We start from the raw sequence: 20,447 nt of genomic DNA on the forward strand, positions 1-20,447 counted from the left end.
TTTTAATAATTCAAAATTTTTCTTATTTTTCTTTTAAATTCAAACTTTTCAAATTGTTAAAATTTCATAGTTAATTTTTTTAAATAAATTCATGTAATACATGGGTGTCACACCTAATATATATATATATATATATATATATATATATATATATATATATATATATATATATATAAAAGCAGTTATCGCAGTAAAATATATAATAGCGGTCACTGGCCGCTATTTTAAATCGCGGTTCTCGCGGCGGTATAACGGTGATATAGCGTTTTTTATATTATTTAGAATATATATATATATATATATATATATATATATATATATATATATATATATATATATATATATATATATAGGCTTAGGTTATTTTGTTTTTACTAAGTACTGTGTGCCAGAATGCATAGATCTGGACCAACGGATGAAATTAATCAATGAATATGATTTGAGAGTGTATGATATTATAATAGGGTAACATGTATCATATAATCACACAATTTTTAGCAAAAGGGTATTTTGGACAATTAACTACATTTATAAAAGGAAATTTTCGGATTTTTAGGGATGATTAATTCTCCTAATTTAAAAAAATCTGAATTTTTTAATTAATTCAATTTCAATTTTTACCGATTATATTCTGTCAGAATATTTTTTGTTAGAGTAATGCTCTTTCAGAATTTTATTCTAATAGAATATTATTTTGTTAGAACGATGCTCTTTCAGAATTTTATTCTAATAGAATATCATTGAAGAAAAACAAAATTGTTGAATCAGATGTTGAAAAATAACAAACATTCTATTATATTCTTATACATCAGAATTTAAATACAAATTCATATATATTCTTACGGACTAAAATCCTTATACATTTTAATATAATTATACATATACTAAAAGAATATCAAGGTCTTCAATGCCTTCTTCCAGCCATTCCTATCACAAATACAACAAAAACTAATAATTTTTAAAAACATGTTACTTGCAATTAACTATCACTTAATATATTTTGGTAGAACAAATAGAATATGACAGAATACATATAATACATTCTGGCAGAATACATCGATTTTATTCTAGTAGAATACATAAATTCCAGCAACATATTTGATTTAGAATGCATACCACAAAGTTCAAAGAGTAAATTAATTTGTGTTGATGAAAAATAAAAAGGCACAAACAACCTAGAATTGTATTCCATAACCGAAAGAAAAAAAAAATATATGTCAGACCCAATAAAGCATAGAAACATGGTTTTCATATAAGATTTGAAAACATTATTTTTTAAGAAAGAAGAGCATCCACATAAGAGAAATTGAAACTCATCAACTTGAACACATGAATAAAGAATGTTACTTACATTATAAGACCTTGATACAAGAGCTGGAACCATACAAACTTACATTTTTTTTTCTATGCTTCCTTCTAACTGAAAGTGACTCATTAAGCAAGAAAGAACCAATTTTGGAATAAGTAATTGAAGTTCACTGAGACAAATTAACAAACAGTTGGTGTGCAAATCAGAATATTTTCAATTCCACCAACAAGGATGCCATTATTTATGATATTCTTCTATATCTTCGAACCTAAAATCAAGAACTGGGAATTTAGAGAAAAATCGAACCATATAAAAATCTCAGCTGATTGGAATCGAGAATTGACAATTTATGGGGCTATCGTTGTCACTCTACTTTCTTCCAAATACCCACAATAAAGATGATACCTGAATAAAGAAGATAACATGATACCTGAGATGCCATTTACGGTTCGTGGAGGGAAAACGAAGCAGAAGAGCTGTTGCAAAAAAGGAGCGGACATCTCTTCTCGCTGGTTGTCTTCTAGAACTCCGACAGGGAGAAGATAGAATAAGAAACAGGGATATGCTAGACTTACCAAACGAGTAATCTGCCTTAGACCTTCCAACCTTTCTTCTATCCGGTTGTCTTCTACAACTCCGACAGGTTGCTAAAGAAGGCCGCAAAAAAGAAATAGATGTGCTAGGGTTGGAACGGAATAATATGCACGCCTATAAATGAGAACACAAATGACTAGGTCAAATATATTACTTTATTTCCTTAATTGCAAGATTTAAATTAAATGATTTCCTTAATTAAAAGTACAAAATGTCCACAATACCCTTTAATGATTTATTTAATGATTTATTATTTCTTGAATTCTCATTGGTGCATTTAGGCACACAATACTTGCTAAAAACATTTGAACCTAACTCTCTCTCTCTCTCTTTCTCTCTCTCTCTCTATATATATATATATATACACACACACACACACACACATATATATATATATATATATATATATATTAAAGTATTAATCAGTAAATCATACTTTAAAGTTCAACCCAATCCAGTTAATTAGTTAATCAGTAAATCATAGTTCACACATCATATTTAGTTAATCATACTTCACATATCATAATTAGTTAATCATATTTCACCAACCGGTTACCAATGCCCCAGTTAATCATACTTTAACACAGTCAACAAGAAAACATATACAATACTTACTATTTTATCATATTTTAACACAATTACAGTTATCAAATGAAATGATTATGTAATTTGATAGTTAATCATAATGTAGTACTTCAAGTTTTTGACACAATTAGCAAGACACCACATACTTGGTTTAACTGGAAGTCGTGACAGTCACAAAATTACAATTTTATTCAATAGAATGACACAAAAGTTTTAGTTTGGGCTATGAAAAAACAATTTTATTCAATGGAATGGAACAAAAAAATGTTTTTTTATGTAAAATAGCCCAAAAATGGAATTTATTCATATAGCGGTTATAGCATCGCTATAGCGGTGACCATAATCGCGGTAAATCGCGGCGCTAATAGCGTCACCGCTATTCTAAACCGCTATTTTGAAATAACGTTTCTTTAACTCCGCTAACCGCTATAGCACCGCTATTGACTATATATATATATATATATATATATATATATATATATATATATATATATATATATATATATATATATGGGAATAGTGAATATACCCTTAAGTGTATATAAGCTTAGGTACGCAAACTCACAATACTACGTCATTTTGTATCATATAATTCATTTTAATTGTCTAATGTTCTTATAATTTAACTTCTAACTTGATTTACTTACATAATTTTTATAAATTACACATTTAACTTCCTCTTACATAATTTTCATTTTCAACTACAATATATAAAGCCTAGTATGTGTTCGACAAAAAGATGTGATGTAATAGAAAGATTATTGTGAAATTTCAAAAATTTTGAAAGTAAATCAGGTTAGGGGTTGAAGTTTAAGAACATTATAATGAATATATATATATATATATATATATATATATATATATATATATATATATATATATATATATATATATATATATAGGTAAAGGTTCAAATGAGAACCACTGAAAATTAAGAACCTAAGAACCATACAATATTCCCAAACTACTCATTCGTTACAAAAGCGGTCGTAGTAATGGAGAAGGGTTGGGGGTATTACAGTCAATTAAACAAACTTTCTTTTAGAATCCCCTTTCTCCTCGAATGGCACACACATAAACAGACAGTCACTTTTTACTTTCCTACTTCTTTCTCTTGTCTGCACAAAATCAACAGTGTCTTCATATTGTACTAGGGCTTGATTATAACCAGAGATCCGCCATGGAAATCGATGGTAAAATGAACCGTCTTCTTCTATTTGGATTTTATCTTCTTCTCTCTTTGATTGCTTCATCTGATTCATCTCTTTAGCATGACTGTTACCGACAATCCTGCCCTGAAGCGAACCAGATTATTAAATCAACTATACGCCAGATCTGCAATCTAAATTCGAGTGCTGCTCCAGCTATTCTTCGCCTAGTTTTTCACGATTGTTTCGTACAGGTCAGATATTATTCCCTATTTCATGCTCTACATCTCATACGACGTCTTCAGATTTTCAACTTGTGATTTCTGGTTTGTTTGTTTCTCTATTTCAACTTGTGATTTCCGGATCTACAATCAAATCTGTTTTTCCATATCAACGTTCATCCAGATTGATGTTATACAATCTCGTAGCGTTAATAAAATCTGTGACAACCCGAAATTTCCGTTTGTTTTAACTCCGTAATTAAGCACGTCAAAAATTAGCCAAATTTATCCCAAAATATTTTTGGCCAGATTTAATCCCATTGGATTATTTTATATAATATTCGTCAAGCGAACCAAAAATAAGGAAGTATAAATTTAGAGTTGTCGTGTTTAGCGTAAGTCGCGGAACTCCAAAAATTTGGAATTTACTGACGAAAACTCGGAGTTTTTGACCACGGACCCCCGGGAGTATAAATATGACACTTAGTCATTTTCTCTCATTTTCCAACTTCCAACCTCAAGAACACCTAAGGATTCTCTCAACTATCATAAATCCATCCCGTCAAATCCGCCAAAAACGATCATCCAAGCTCCTAGAACGTAAGTGCTCTTACCCTAGCTTCTTATGTGCTTAATAGAAACTTGTTTACACTTGAAATCATCCAAGAACACCAAGAACAAGGTGTTTACGGTCCAAGAACATTCTTGGACCGTAAACCGTTAAATAGGTGGCAAAGTGTGCCTTGGTTTATCCTAAGCCTTGATAAATAGCATAGATCCCTTCCTAGATGAGTTTAGCACTCGAAAATCATCATTTCCCCATGTTCATATGAGTTTACAGTTTGGGGAGTTCATCCCAAAACCGTAAACACCTCCAAAAGGTGTTTAGATGCCCCTAATGCCTTCTAATGTTTGTATAAAGGATTAGAACCCTACATGCATGAACTAGGAACCCCAAAATCATGAAAGGAAGGGATAAACATGAGTTTACGGTTTTAGAGCATCTCCCAAAACCGTAAACACCTTTTCAAGGTGTTTAAGTTCCCTTAACACCTTCCTATGCTTGTTTAAGTGTCTAGAAACTTGCTTGCATGAGTTAGAACCACCCAAAAAAAAAAAAATGGGCAAACATGGGTTTACGGCCGTAAACCCATGTGTTTACGACCGTAAACACCCAAGGGGGTGGTCCAAGGACCGTAAACTCCCTAATTGTGTTCATTTCAAGCCCTAATCACTTCCTTAGCCCTTGATTCGAGTCTAGCATAATTCCTTGAGTGATATAAGACCTTCAAAAACCCAATTGCACCACAACCATGAGTTTACGGCCGTAAACTCATGGGGGAAGTGGTATTGAAGCCGTAAACACCCCTAGGTACTACCATTTGAGGAGTAAACTCCAAAGTGAGACTATACTCTCTTTATATGCAACCCTTGGTACTCCTAGCACTTGTAGCAAAGTGTTTCATGCTTTAGGGCGTCCTAACTTGCATAATTAATTGTTAAATGACTAATTGGATACTTAAATGTATCATTACATGTTAAATAGGATTCGCGTGTGTGGTCAAGTCCTTACTTGACACTTAGCATCCTATACCATCCGTACATCCGAATCACCCACGTCAGGTGAGTTCATACCCCTGAATTAACCTTTTAAATGATTTTAACTGCTTTTATAGGGGGGAATACAAGTTGAACTGTACAGCTATTAGATAAATCGCATGTGATTAATAACTGTATAGCAAAATAGATTTTTGATGTTAAATTGTTTATCCAGATTAAAGGTTTCCAATTCATGTTTTCGAATCTTGTTAAAGTATGAATATCCCTTTTTAGATCATTAAAGGTTATCCAAAGTTTTTCAAAGTTTGTTTACTTAAGAGACATCCAGCTGTGATTTCTTATCAAAGGTTTTCTTCACTTAAACCGTTTTATACAAATCATTTATCAAAGTTGTTTATGAAAGGTTTTTCAAAGGATTTCTAAAGGTTTTCAAAGCTTGTGTTACAAAATGACATCAAGTCGTAAATTCTTATTTTTAAAGGTTTTCCAAAGGTTTTACCAAAGTTTTCTTCTATGCTTCTATTTCGTTAAATGCATGCCTATATTTGTATAGTTATATAAATAATGTTTAAAGGACTTAGGAAGGCTAGTTCGCCCTATTTCCTTTTCCTCGTTGGGATGTGGTCTGGTGGGTATCGTTTATCCATCCGAAGGTCGTTTAAACATTAATTATATATCATGTATACATGTATGGACATAAAACCTCTCTCTCTCTCTCTCAGCCAATTCATCGCCTTGAGTAGTACAGGCATCGTTCTATTATTCATGTTTTTGGAACCCCAGTAACTATTATAGGAATATTTAGGAGACTTTATCTCTATCTCTATCTCTATCTCTGTAACGCCCGTAGATCCGGGCTAGTCAATTTAGAGGCAATAGGGTTCGAAAACTACTTTTCGACAAAAGATTATTTAGAATACATAATCTTAACCAAGTTTTAGAATATGTCTCAAGGTTTCCATGCATATAAAGAACACCGAAATCCGAGTTATAACGAAAAAGTTATGGCCCGTCGAAGATTTACGACAGAACCGGCATGACATCGGGAAGCATAAAAAGTTATTTTACGATAGAAGACTTTTTAGCCTTAGTAATCTAAACGAAAGTTGTAGAATATGTTAAACCGATAAAATCCATAAAAAGAACGCCCAAATCTGACTTCGTATGAAGAAGTTATGATTTTTCTAAGATTCGGCTTAGCAGTGCAAGGCCCGAAACTCGAATTTTAGTTCGAGCGGTTTTTGGCTTACGCGACCTAAATGAGAGTTGAAGATATCATTATTAGGAACTGAACGGTAAAAAGATAGACGAAAACGGAGTCCGTATGAAGGAGTTATGAATTCTTCGCGGTCATTTAACAGTCTAAACGCCTCCTACTGTTAAATTTGAGATCGGTCGAGAATTATCCGATGGAGTCTAACTGAAAGTTGTAGATCTTGTTTTTACCTACGCGTGGAAAAAAAGAACGTCAAAAACGGAGCTCGGATGCGAAAGTTACGGGGTTTAGAAGTCTGCAGGGTGCTGCTGTAAAAAGGGTGACGTGGCTGAATATGGGCCAAGGCTTTCTCCCCGAGGAAAGCCATCAGGTGATGACACGTGGCACTGACTTGGCGAGTCAGTAAACTGACTCGATGAGTCCTTCAGGATTTCACCCTATAAATAGAAGTGTCGGGTTCCCTCATTTCCTCACCCCTCAACCCTCTTCTTTCTCTCTCTAAACTCTCTCTCTCTAAGCCTCCCTAACCCCCCAAAGCCTAGGCTAACTCCCTAGCACGAGGCGGAAGCCCCGGAGCGCCCGACGGATCTGAGAAAAGAGCCTTTCGGCTCGGGAACGCTGCTCCAGCGAAGCCCGGTTTTCGAGAAAACCCGCTGTAAGTGAGCTGTACCTATCCTATCTTTAGTATAGCTTATGTTACAATATAGTAATGTTATTAGGACCTTATAAGGAGTGTTAGGGATATTATTATGGGTTATATAAGTATTGTTTAACTCTTATATAATAATAATAATAATAACTAGACTATTAAATTAGTATCGTCAAACGTTATACTAAACTCTAGTGGTAATGATACTAGGTTTCCTCAAGGGATAATTGTTTTAAGAGTAACGAAGTGTTGTCCGAGTGCCGACTCACCACCTTATCAAGTGAGTGCATAGTTACTTTCATCTTACACATAGATATGAAGTAATTTATATAAACTACGTACTATGTGTGCATATTATCTGAATACTTGCTGTCTATGCTGGATGAACATTTTTATACATGTTTTAAATGATTTAAACTGTATACGTATTTTATACATACAAATATGTTGGGTATGACATGGGTAGATGAATGATGAGAGATAAAAGATGATGTGAGTAAACATAGGCAGCTATAGACTTAGTGCCTAATAAATAACATCGGCAGCTATGGACTTAGTGCCTATTGGACAAACACTGGTAGCTATGGACATAGTACCTGTTACGGATTGGTAGCTATGGACTTAGTACCTATTAGTTAAACACTGGTAGCTATGGACTTAGTACCTGTTAGGAATTGGTAGCTATGGACTTAGTACCTATTAGATAAGCACTGGTAGCTATGGATTTAGTACCCGATGAATAAACTATAGCAGCTATGGAATTAGTGCTTTACGAACGAGCATTGGCAGCTATGGATTTAGTGTCAATCTTATAACCCTGGAAGTAAGGGACTTCGGGATAAACGAATACATGATAGATGACTCTCAGGATAAATCCTTAAGAGTGAAGAAGATAATGGGGATGGGTAATTGGGTTGATTGTTTGATTGTTTAAACACAATAATTATATTATTGTTGGTTGAAAACCCTATGTACTCACCAGGTTTCCCAACCTGACCCACTCAGTTTATTTATATCACAGGTGTCGATATGAAGTGACATTACACTGAGAGATTAAAGAAATGTAGATCACTAGTGTAAATAAATGTAAGTTCCGTTTATGCTTATGTTCCTGTATTGAAGATGGCATCCCAAACGTTTTTAAATGAATAAAATACGTTTCTTCAAAAATGTTTTGATAATGTATTTATCGTATTTTTCTAGGAACAAATTCCGCAACATTTTTATGAAAAGAAGTACTCTGATTTTTATAAAGCATAAACAAAATCCGTCTTTTCTGACCGTGAAAATGGGGATGTCACAATCTCTATCTCTATCTCTATCTCTATTTCTCTCTATCTCTCTCTCTCTCTCTCTCTCTCTCTCTTACTTTAGAATGTGACACACTATTTCCCTATACAACGCTTCATTGCGCCAACACCGTGTAACCAGAGTCTCCGGGAAGGAGAGCGAACATCATGTGTATAGATCTATACGGGACTGACACTCCCACACCCAGACTACTAGCTACAGTCCGCACCGGTAAGGCCCATGGGTGACATAATGCCACTACCTCTACGCGTGACTTGGAGGGTCATCGGATGCTCTATCTTCGATCAGCATGGTTACATACGGGTTCACATTCACCCTTTTTTTGTTTTAGACTTTGCTAGTTGTACTGTTCACTCGACACTGTCTGGAGTCTGTATTTTCTTGTTTTAGACTTTGCTAGTTGTATCGTTCATTCGATACTGTCAGGAGTCTGTACTTCCTTTTGTTAGACTGAGCCAGGCGTATCATTCATTCGATACTCTCCAGGAGTCTATGTTTTCTTTTGTTTTAGTCAGTAGTGTTACTGCTGAGGTATATATATTATTTTCCCCTAGTATTTTCACTTATGATTTTCTCATTACTCTTTTAAAGGCAATTCTGTATTTGGTAATGATAGTAATTTTGGGAAAACTACTCCTTAAAACATAAATCGGTCGGGTCTTGGTAGAAGACTACTTTTATTTAGAAAATATAGGATTTTCTGGAAAGGACACTAATACACCATAGATTCTAAACTACTATTTTCATAAAGTTATTTTGAATAAAAATGCATATTTTTACAAATGACACTAAATACTTATGGACTCACCAACATTATAAAATGTTGATACTCGCTTTCAAAATAACTTGTATTCTCAGGTCAGCGATAGACAGGTACATCCCGGGAGCTTTGCGAAGTCTAGAACTGAGCTGCATCTATATTATTCCTTATATTACTTTGATGTTGCTATGAAATGTAAACTATGTAAAATTATTACTATTAATGCAATGGTTGTTGTACTTTGATTACTATACTGCATATGTTGTGATACTTGACATGACGTCATCCACCCCAGAACGTTTCTGCCATTCTGGTTTTGGGGTGTGACAGATTGGTATCAAAGCCTGGTTATAGTGAGCTCAGTATATCAATTCATAAAAGATATACAGCCTATAAATACCTTGGGATAAAACACTCTGACCAAGAATTATACTTAAAAATATAACCATATTTTACCAAAGTATAAGAACATCCAAAATTTAAAAACTCGAACACAAGTATCACAAGAAGAGCGAATAAAAGTCTTTGGATGTTGACCATTACTATCAAACCTGGGCAGTTATGTAATCATAAGCTGGAATAAATGTAACCTGATCAACTACATTTATTCTAGATGCAATGAACATGTGCTTGAGAGTGATGGTGGTGTTGCAACAGGTCTGAAACTTACCAAATAGGAATGTTAGAGCCAAACATAAAGTTCAAAATACTATGAGAGTATTTCGGAATACTAAAAGACTCACATTAATCCCAGAATGATATTAAGAAGTTAAGAATCAAACAAGAAATTAAAATACCATAGGGGTATTTTAGGATCCATAGATAACCTTGTGTGAAGAACTAAAAAGATCCTTATTGATATACCTATGATTACAAAGGGTGTACTTCCAAGATTATGCATAGTAAGGATCCCATAAGCTAAGAATGTGTGGTTTCGCTCTACTTCCTTTTCCTCGTTGGGATGTGGATATAGAGTAGTATCACATATTCGAAGGCCTATCGGATCTAAGCTATATATAATTTGTGTACCCTATGTAATTTTAGCAGGACTCGATATGGATCACCCAGTGAAATGTTAATAATCTCTTAGGATTCTCTAGACATTTCCATTCTTGCACAAACCGTGTAGAAAACCCTATCCACTTCAGTGTTTGACCGAAGAGTTGATTCAGACCCAAAAGAAGTTCATTGAGAAGATTTACAGTTCGGAAATAAATGAACCAGGACGAGACTATTGAAACCACCAAGTGCCTATACCTTTTAGGGACACCGGTGGGAAATCTGCCTGAACTTCCGAGATTTCCAGTCATCCATCATGAAGCGATGACACTCAGATTCAGGATCAGAAGTAAGATGGAGTAGAAATTCAATATGTCTTCATGAGAAGAGAACCCTAGGTAACTACCCGAAGAAAACCAATGTCGGTCCCAGTCAAGGATAAAAGGTAGACAGAGGGAGCCAATACATGGAACCCGAGAAGTGTCTTTTCCTCGTATTTGTCACGCCAATACACCCATAAAATAATACAATTTAGTGAGTTAGTGATTACACTACTCACACTATATGTTAGGTAGATCGCCTTTCCCAACGCAAGTAATACGATTAGATCAGATTTCAAAACCTCGATTGAGAGTGTTTAGCCATAAGTCTTCATGAGCCTTTCTCCCCGTGGGCTTCATCCCGAACTGTCCTCAGATCTCTCCAGATTCGGAGAGTGAATCTCTCCAGTATAAAGATAACTTAGTAGGAACGACCCCCATCTTATGGTTTTTCGATACTCATACCCCTACCTTGATACCCGGACTGCATCATAGGGATGTAGGTCAAACCTTCGAGAACATACTCCTACCCCATTGGTGAACGATTGAAATACATCTAGGTCCAAAGACAGCCCTTACTAGGAATTCTAGTTCAATTATGAAGGGTTAGTAAGAAGGTTATTAGTATGATTTCCTCGCTCATACATTTCCAAGTTATATATAACGAAGACCTGGTAGATAGTAAAATGTGAGTTTGCTGACTTAGTTTCTTTTCCTCGTCGGGATGTGAAACTAAAATAGAATCACACATTTTACTATCTGCCCAGTCTTGATTAGATCATAACGTGTATAAGCTGAGTTCTCATGTATAATAACTCATCTCTTAGTCAGAATCAAATAATCTAGATTCAACCTTGATCACTCACGAACCCCTTGTCTTTCGTGTTACAGAATCATGTCGTCATCTAGAGATAGTCAGCCAAACAATGAAGCCCCTATCCTTCATATCGACGCTGCCACTTTCCAAGCGGCGGTAACAGCTTCCGTGACAACTGTCCTTGCAAACCTCAACGCTAGCAATGCAATCACGACTGGCAAAGGAATGGAAAATTCTGATCGTTGTACCGATTTAGGAAGCCAACGAATGGCAACAGTCACGGACATGCAAAGTTGTAAAACCGAGAAGAGGAAACGAAATCGCCGAGCTAGAAAGGAGCGCCAACGACTCCAAAGACTTGCCGCACAACAGCAGCAAGCGGCAACCCCGGCCCCTTCAGCATCGACACGACCCATTTCACAAGTCCCTGGCATCGGGACCGACCCTACCCGCAAAGGTGGTGATAAAGTCGGGCTCTTTAAAAGGAAATTTTCAAAATGGAGTAACGAGGAGGGCACCCGTGTCCACGTAACTCTAACTAAGCACCTCACTCCCAACACCAATACTAGTATGAACCATACATGTCACCAGTGCGGAGAGATGGGACACCTCAAAAAGGACTGTCCAGTAATAAATAACTCTGGTGCAGACGGGAAGATACTAAGGATCACTATTGCAGGAAAAACTACTCCAGACCCTCGTTAAAGTATTCTAAGCGTTCGTTGTATCAGACTCGTAAACTGTTTAGAACTAGTGCGACCAGAGTCTTATCTTTTGCGAGATCCCGACAGTAAAGGGACCATCGTACTGCGTATACTTGCTTTTGTAATACACCTAGTTCACAGCGTTAATCTTGTAGTAAATCTAATACTGTAACTCTGTTAAAAGTCACAGCACTGTTGTAAAACTAAAAATTTTCATAAGGTAAAGCTATAACGGCTCAGTATATACGTTAAAGCCATGTATAATTGAGATGGATAGACCTCGAGTGAGTGATGCTGCCTCATTTCCTGTTCCTCGTTTGGTTGTGGATTTAGGGTGGAGTCGCTCAGTCAACAGTCCTCCACACCTTAATTATACATGACTAGTGTATGTTAGGCGATTATAGAAAGGCCTCGTGAGAATCCGTTCATGAAAGGTACACTATTCCGAAACACTTAGGATCCTCTATAGTTCCGCGTCGACTCTATCGGTCCACGTATCCGCAACAGCGATACACGGGACGAAACCTGAGTCGCCAAGAACTTGTGTGCCCGTTCAGGACATGGACCTATCGACCCTCATTCTATGTCATGTCGATGTATACCAGCTTCGACGCCTCTATCAATCATGGTTCGACTTAGTGCAACCATGTGTAAATTCCTAGTGCTGTGTAAAAAGAACTTTCACAGTAGCCATTTCGGCGAATAAAGGTTCTTTCGAACCTAATGTGATCCGCCAGTCGTCTCTCTTATCTAAAACTTTCAGAAATACCCCTGAGTAGGGTATCGCGCGCTGTTAACCAACCCTTCCTTAGACAAATAGAACCCGAAGCGAAAGACACTGCAGGCATTTCAGAAGACGATCACCACCTGAAACCTACTCCGTAGATCCCCCAGAAAGACCCTTAGTACCTCACAATCAGGTTAGTGAATTAAGAGGAAAGAACTCATGGGATTGACTACTATTAACTGAGTGTATGCATATGAGTGGTATATAATTTAGATCAAAAAGATTTAAGATGTGTTCTTCCTCCCTACTCCCTATTCCTCGTTGGGTTGAGGGTCTGGGGTGTAGTCGCACAACTGAACATCCCGTCGATCTCAATTATATACGACTTGCATACACCAAGTATTAGTAGTTAAGCCAAGTATGAGCTCTACCACAAACCTTATAGTAAAACCTTTCATCCTATCCCATAGAATAGGAACTAGAGTCAAGAGAACCACTGCGGCTTGAGCTACTAAAATGACCACAAATCCGAAATTTGTTGTCATCCCGGTTAAGCCAATATAGTAGCTAATACCCTCAGTTGGTAAAGAAATCTTAGTCATAAGAGGCAAGGACATTGACTACGACCATCCATTCACACTTAATCCCACAAATTAAGCATCTCAGTAGATATCTCGGAAACCTGGAAGATGCGATAAGATAAGCTCTGAGAAGAGTGGATGAGGAAATTAGAAGTCTGAGTGACAAAACCCTATACTTCTAGACCTAATCTAAATCAAGGAAACTCAGAACCACCGGAAGAGAAGTTGCAGAAGATGCTCGCACTACTCAGGCACTTCGTCCACCCTGTTGCTGACGAGTAGTGCCTAGGACACTCCGCCTCCTCACGTGGAAGAAGTCACCGTCGCCCTGTAGATGATAGACTGCATTCTCCGAAGTGAATACTAGAATGCCAAGAACCACATGATAACCCTCACAACCAAGAAATACTTGATAAAAGTAAAATGGTATGTTGCGTTAAGCGTTATAACCCAGATTCCGAAGAGATTTTAGACTAGACACCAGTCTAGGTGTTAGTCGATGGGTTATACAAGAAAAGCGCTTTCTGCAACCGGAAATAAACCGACACCTTAGAGAATAGGGCATGTCTTAGAGATTCATTGGACTACTAGGTGTTCCAAGAATACTATCTCACACAGAAATAGTAGAAACACCTCCCGAGATAGTCCAACACTCCAGAAAATCTCTAAGGGCTAAGTTAGCCTGAACAGAGACTACTAACCATGAAACAGCGAAGCAAGTAAGAGCATGATTCCTTCCAAGTTAAGAATCATACTGTGAAAACATCTGTTAGACGAAGAAGAAATCTAAAACCCTCTAAACGATCGTCTGGTAAAACCCCATCTCACCGACTCTGAGAGTTTCCATTAGGGACGCCTCAAGAGTCAGAAGTGCAATTCCATTTTGCACTAGGTTGAGATGGATGCCTCGTAACCAATAGATACTGTGACATCCCCAAATTTCTCCGCCAGAAAAGACTGATTTAATTTATGCTTTTTAAAATAAAATCAAATCAGAGAAATCTTTATAAAAGATGTTGCGGAATTGGTCCTGAAAACAAAATATGATAAAAGTTTATCAAAACCTTTCTTTAAGAAATATATCATTTCCTTTTATATCAAAACCTCGGGATGTCATGTTCCGATACAAATCAAAAGCATAAACAAAAAATTATAAGCCTTACGACAGTTATTTGTAACTACTGGCCTATAATCCAAAATTCACTCATCATCATCATCCGACTATGCTCGGGGTCCTCTACCTGTAATATAAACAGCTGAGTGGGTCAGGCTTGGAAGCCTGATGAGCATATAGGGTTTTCAACCCACAATACATAAATTTATTATGTTTAAACATCAATCAATCAACCAAATTACCCCAAACCCCATTATTTTATTTATTTCTTAAGGGTTTACCCTAAGAATCAACTATCACTCCTTCCTAAGGATTCATCCTAACGAATAGACACAAAATCACCTCGTGACCGAGGTTTATACAACGGGCACTAATTCCATAGCTGCCAAAGTTTACTCAACATGTGCTAAGTCCATAGCTCTCATTTATCGACAGTATTATTTACAGGTGTTCTCTCCTGCAATACATGTCAATAGGTTTTAGACTACAACAAATGAACATATAGTTCATTACACCTACAGGTTGCGGGCCTGCTAGTATTCCATAGACTGTCTAGAATAGTCCATGGTTGTCATCCATACTCTGCTGGATGACGGGGGCCAACAATTTGGGTAAGTGATTCTCTCAAATTTTCACCACTCACCCTCAACTCATGATCAATATTATTGATCATCTCCTTTATCCAACTCACCCTTCATCATACCCACTATTTCATCTACCCATGTTCTACCCAACATATTTTGTAGATAAAAAACATATACATTTTAAAACTTGTATAAAACATCAATTCAACAGTCACCTTAATTAAACAATTAATATATTTACACATAACACGTATTTCAAGGTAAATACTACATATCTATGTGTAAATTGAAAGTAACTACGCACTCACGTATTTTGGTGAAAATGGGGCAGCAATTCGTTTGCTAAAACGATCGTTTCTAATAAAACCGGGAGTTTTACTGAGAAACCGGGCTCTGCAAAAGTCGGGCTTCGAAACCGAAAAGATAAATTTTCCGGGCTTCTCGGGCACTTCGTGGTGTATTCCGCGCTTTACAATTGATACCGGGGCTTTGCGGGATGTTAAAATGAAAGAAATATGGAGAAAGGGGCTAAAAGTGGCAATTTCTTAAAAATATCCGAGAAGGCTCGCAGCCTTCTATTTATAGGGGGAAGCTTCCGATCGGACGGCTGAGAAGCTTCTGATCCAACGGCTGAGAAGGCTCGCAATCGCACCTGCGAGGGCTCGCTGGCGGCTTCTAAGTGGACCGGAGTCTACTGGTGCACCTGCGAGGCTCGGACACACGCGGCAGCAGGGTGAAGCTTCGGCTGGGGAGCTGACTGCTTCGGATTGGGCCTCCTCCTCGGTCGAATCAGAAGAGGACACGTGGCTTCGCATGACTCAGCAGCTTCGATGACTCAGCAGCTTGATGACTCGGCAGCCTGGTGACTCAGCAGGACACGTGTCACATTCTAAGCGAGGGTGACGTGGCAAAGTGTGACTATGCGAAATTTCTCGGTTTTCGTGCCAAAACTTCTAAAATCCATAACTTTCGCATACAAGCTCCATTTTTGACGTTCTTTATATGCACGCGTAGCTAAAATTACGATCTACAACTTCCGTTTAGACTTCGTTGGCTAATTTTGATTTTAAATTTTATATTATTATTTTTAACAGACCGGGACAGGAAATCCGTTAAAAATTCATAACTTCTTCATCCGACGTCCGTTTTCGTCAGACTTTTTACCGTTGTGCTCCTAATGACGAGACCTTCAATTCTCGTTTAGGTTGTGTTGGCTAAAAATCGCTCGATCTAAAATTCGAGTTTTTAGCTGTCTACTGCTACGCTGAAACTTCGAAAAATCGTAACTTCCTCATACGAAGTCAGATTTGGGCGTTCTTTTTATCGAACTTCTCGGTTTAACGAATACTACAACTTTCGTTTAGATTTCTAAGGCTAAAAAGTAGTTTATCAAAAACTCACTTTTTACGACATTCAGCACCGTGCCAGTTTTGTCGCGAAACTTCGATAGGTCATAACTTCTTCGTTATAACTCGGATTTCGGCATTCCTTATATCCCCGAAATCCTTTTTTCGACCACTACTACTTTATGTAAAGATATCGGGCTTATCTCACACTTTAATTTTGACGCTTATTTTTATTTTTAATTAATTAAACCCTAATAATTAAGCATAAAACACATAATTCACATAATTCCTTTTCATTTCTTCTAAATGAGTTACAAAGGTTAACCTAGACCATTATGTCAATATTAATGCCTAGCCTAGAAACACGGGCGTTACAGATACTGGTAGTAACCATTACATCCGAGGATCCAGAAAACCTCCAAAAGCCAATCAGTAGGAAGCACGAATCCGAAAACGACATGAGCCTTCTAAGAGCCAACCCGGGAACCCCACTCCGGTAAGAGAGAACTTTTGGAACTTCGACATGGCGATCACGCCATTGATGATCTCGCCATAGAAGTTCATTATGTTCTAAGTACTGAAAAGCTCTATCTTTCCGAGAACTTAGGACCATCCGAGATCTTTTATAAGAATTGGTCCAACCATTGTCAGACCACGACTACATTCGGAATTCCATAAGTTCACCCCAAATCGATACACGTCTTAGACATGAAAAAGTGTTGGCCCGATGTAACTCTCTAAGAACCCACTTGTCTTGATAGAAATCATTGGGAACCTTAAATTCGTAGAGGAACCTGTAGGAGTCGCGAACCGAACGAACCAAACCCGCATTCCGTTAGTGAAGGGTCGCTAGATCGCCAAGCAAAGACCTGAGTTCACTTGGGAGCGCGAGGACTAGCCGAATAAGAAGTACCCTCATCTCTTACTCGATTGTTCATGCCTACTTCTTTGCCTGAACTCTAATTTCGGGACGAAATTCCCTCTAACGGGGGGATGATATGACAACCCAAAATTTCCGTTTGTTTTAACTCCGTAATTAAACACGTCAAAAATTAGCCAAATTTATCCCAAAATATTTTTGGCCAGATTTAATCCCGTTGGAATATTTTATATAATATTCGTCAAGCGAACCAAAAATAAGGAAGTATAGATTTAGAGTTGCCATGTTTAGCGTAAGTCGCGGAACTCCAAAAATTTGGAATTTACAGACGAAAACCCGGAGTTTTGACCGCCAACCCCCGGGAGTATAAATATGACACTTATTTATTTTCTCTCATTTTCCAACTTCCAACCTCAAGAACACCCAAGGATTCTCTCAACTATCATAAATCCATCCCGTCAAATCCGCCAAAAACGATCATCCAAGCTCCTAGAACGTAAGTGCTCTTACCCTAGCTTCTTATGTGCTTAATAGAAACTTGTTTACACTTGAAATCATCCATGAAATCCAAGAACAAGGTGTTTACGGTCCAAGAACATTCTTGGACCGTAAACCCTTAAATGGGTGCCAAAGTGTGCCTTGGTTCATCCTAAGCCTTGACAACTAGCATAGATCCCTTCCTAGATGAGTTTAGCACTCGAAAATCATCATTTCCCCATGTTCATATGAGTTTACGGTTTGGGGAGTTCATCCCAAAACCGTAAACACCTCTAAAAGGTGTTTAGATGCCCCTAATGCCTTCTAATGTTTGTATAAAGGAGTAGAACCCTACATGCATGAACTAGGAACCCCCAAAATCATGAAAGGAAGGGATAAACATGATTTTATGGTTTTAGAGCATCTCCCAAAATCGTAAACACCTTTTCAAGGTGTTTAAGTGCCCTTAACACCTTCCTATGTTTGTTTAAGTGTCAAGAAACTTGCTTGCATGAGTTAGAACCACCCAAAACACAAAAGAAATGGACAAACATGTGTTTACGGCCGTAAACCCATGTGTTTACGACCGTAAACACCCAAGGGGGTGGTCCAAGGACCGTAAACTCCCTAATTGTGTTCATTTCAAGCGCTAATCACTTCCTTAGCCCTTGATTCGACACTATCATAATTCCTTGAGTGATATAAGATCTTCAAAAACCTAATGGCACCACAACTATGAGTTTACGGACGTAACTCATGGGGGAAGTGGTATTGAAGCTGTAAACACCCCTAGGTACTACCATTTGAGGAGTAAACTCCAAAGTGAGACTATACTCTCTTTATATGCAACCCTTGGTACTCCTAGCACTTGTAGCAAAGTGTTTCATGCTTTAGGGCATCCTAACTTGCATAATTAATTGTTAAATGACTAATTGGATACTAAAATGTATCATTACATGTTAAATAGGATTCGCGTGTGTGGTCAAGTCCTCACTTAACACTTAGCATCATATACCATCCGTACATCCGAATCACCCATGGCAGGTGAGTTCATACCCTTTAACTAACCTTTTAAATGATTTTAACTGCTCTTATAGGGGGAATACAAGTTGAACTGTACAACTATTAGATAAATCACATGTGATTAATAACTATATAGCAAAATAGATTTTGCATGTTAAACTGTTTATCCAGATTAAAGGTTTCCAAATCATGTTTTCAAATCTTGTTAAAGTATGAATATCCCTTTCTAGATCATTAAAGGTTATCCAAAGTTTTTCAAAGTTTGTTTACTTAAGAGACATCCAGCCGTGATTTCTTATCAAAGGTTTTCTTCACTTAAACCGTTTTATACAAATCATTTATCAAAGTTGTTTATGAAAGGTTTTTCAAAGGATTTCCAAAGGTTTTCAAAGCTTGTGTTACAAAATGACATCAAGTCGTAAATTCTTATTTTTAAAGGTTTTCCAAAGGTTTTACTAATGTTTTCTTCTATGCTTCTATTTCGTTAAATGCATGCCTATATTTGTATAGTTATATAAATAAAGTTTAAAGGACTTAGGAAGGCTAGTTCGCCCTATTTCCTTTTCCTCGTTGGGATATGGTCTGGTGGGTATCAGTTATCCGTCCGAAGGTCGTTTAAACATTAATTATATATCATGTATACATGTATGGACATAAAACCTCTCTCTCTCTCTCTCTCTCTCTCTCTCAGCCAATTCATCGCCTTGAGTAGTACAGGCATTGTTCTATTATGCATGTTTCTGGAACCCCAGTAACTATTATAAGAATAGTTAGGAGAATCTATCTCTATCTCTATCTCTATCTCTATCTCTATCTTTATCTCTATTTCACACACACACACACACACACACTCTCTCTCTCTCTCTTTTACTTTAGAATGTGACACACTATTTCCCTATACGACACTTCATTGCGCCAATTCCATGTAACCAGAGTCTCCGGGAAGGAGAGCGAACATCATGTGTATAGATCTATATGGGACTGACACTCCCACACCCAGACTACTAGCTACAGTCCGTGCCGATAAGGCCCATAGGTGACATAATGCCACTAACTCTAATGCCACTACCTCTACGCGTGACTTAGAGGGTCATCGGATGCTCTATCTTCGATCAGCATGGTTACATATGGGTTCACATTCACCCCTTTTTTGTTTTAGACTTTGCTAGCTGTATCGTTCACTCGATACTGTCTGGAGTCTGTATTTTCTTGTTTTAGACTTTGCTAACTGTATCGTTCATTCGATATTGTCTGAAGTCTGTACTTCCTTTTGTTAGACTGAGCCAGGCGTATCATTCATTCGATACTCTCCTGGAGTCTATGTTTTCTTTTGTTTTAGTCAGCAGTGTTACTGCTGAGGTATATATATAATTTTCCCCTAGTATTTTCACTTATGATTTTCTCACTACTCTTTTAAAGTCAATTCTGTATTTGGTAATGATAGTAATTTGGGGAAAACTACTCCTTAAAACATAAATCCGTCGGGTCTTGGTAGAAGACTGCTTTTATTTAGAAAATATAG

This window comes from Lactuca sativa, chromosome 4, assembly GCF_002870075.4.
Source record: "Lactuca sativa cultivar Salinas chromosome 4, Lsat_Salinas_v11, whole genome shotgun sequence".
NCBI lineage: Eukaryota > Viridiplantae > Streptophyta > Magnoliopsida > Asterales > Asteraceae > Lactuca > Lactuca sativa.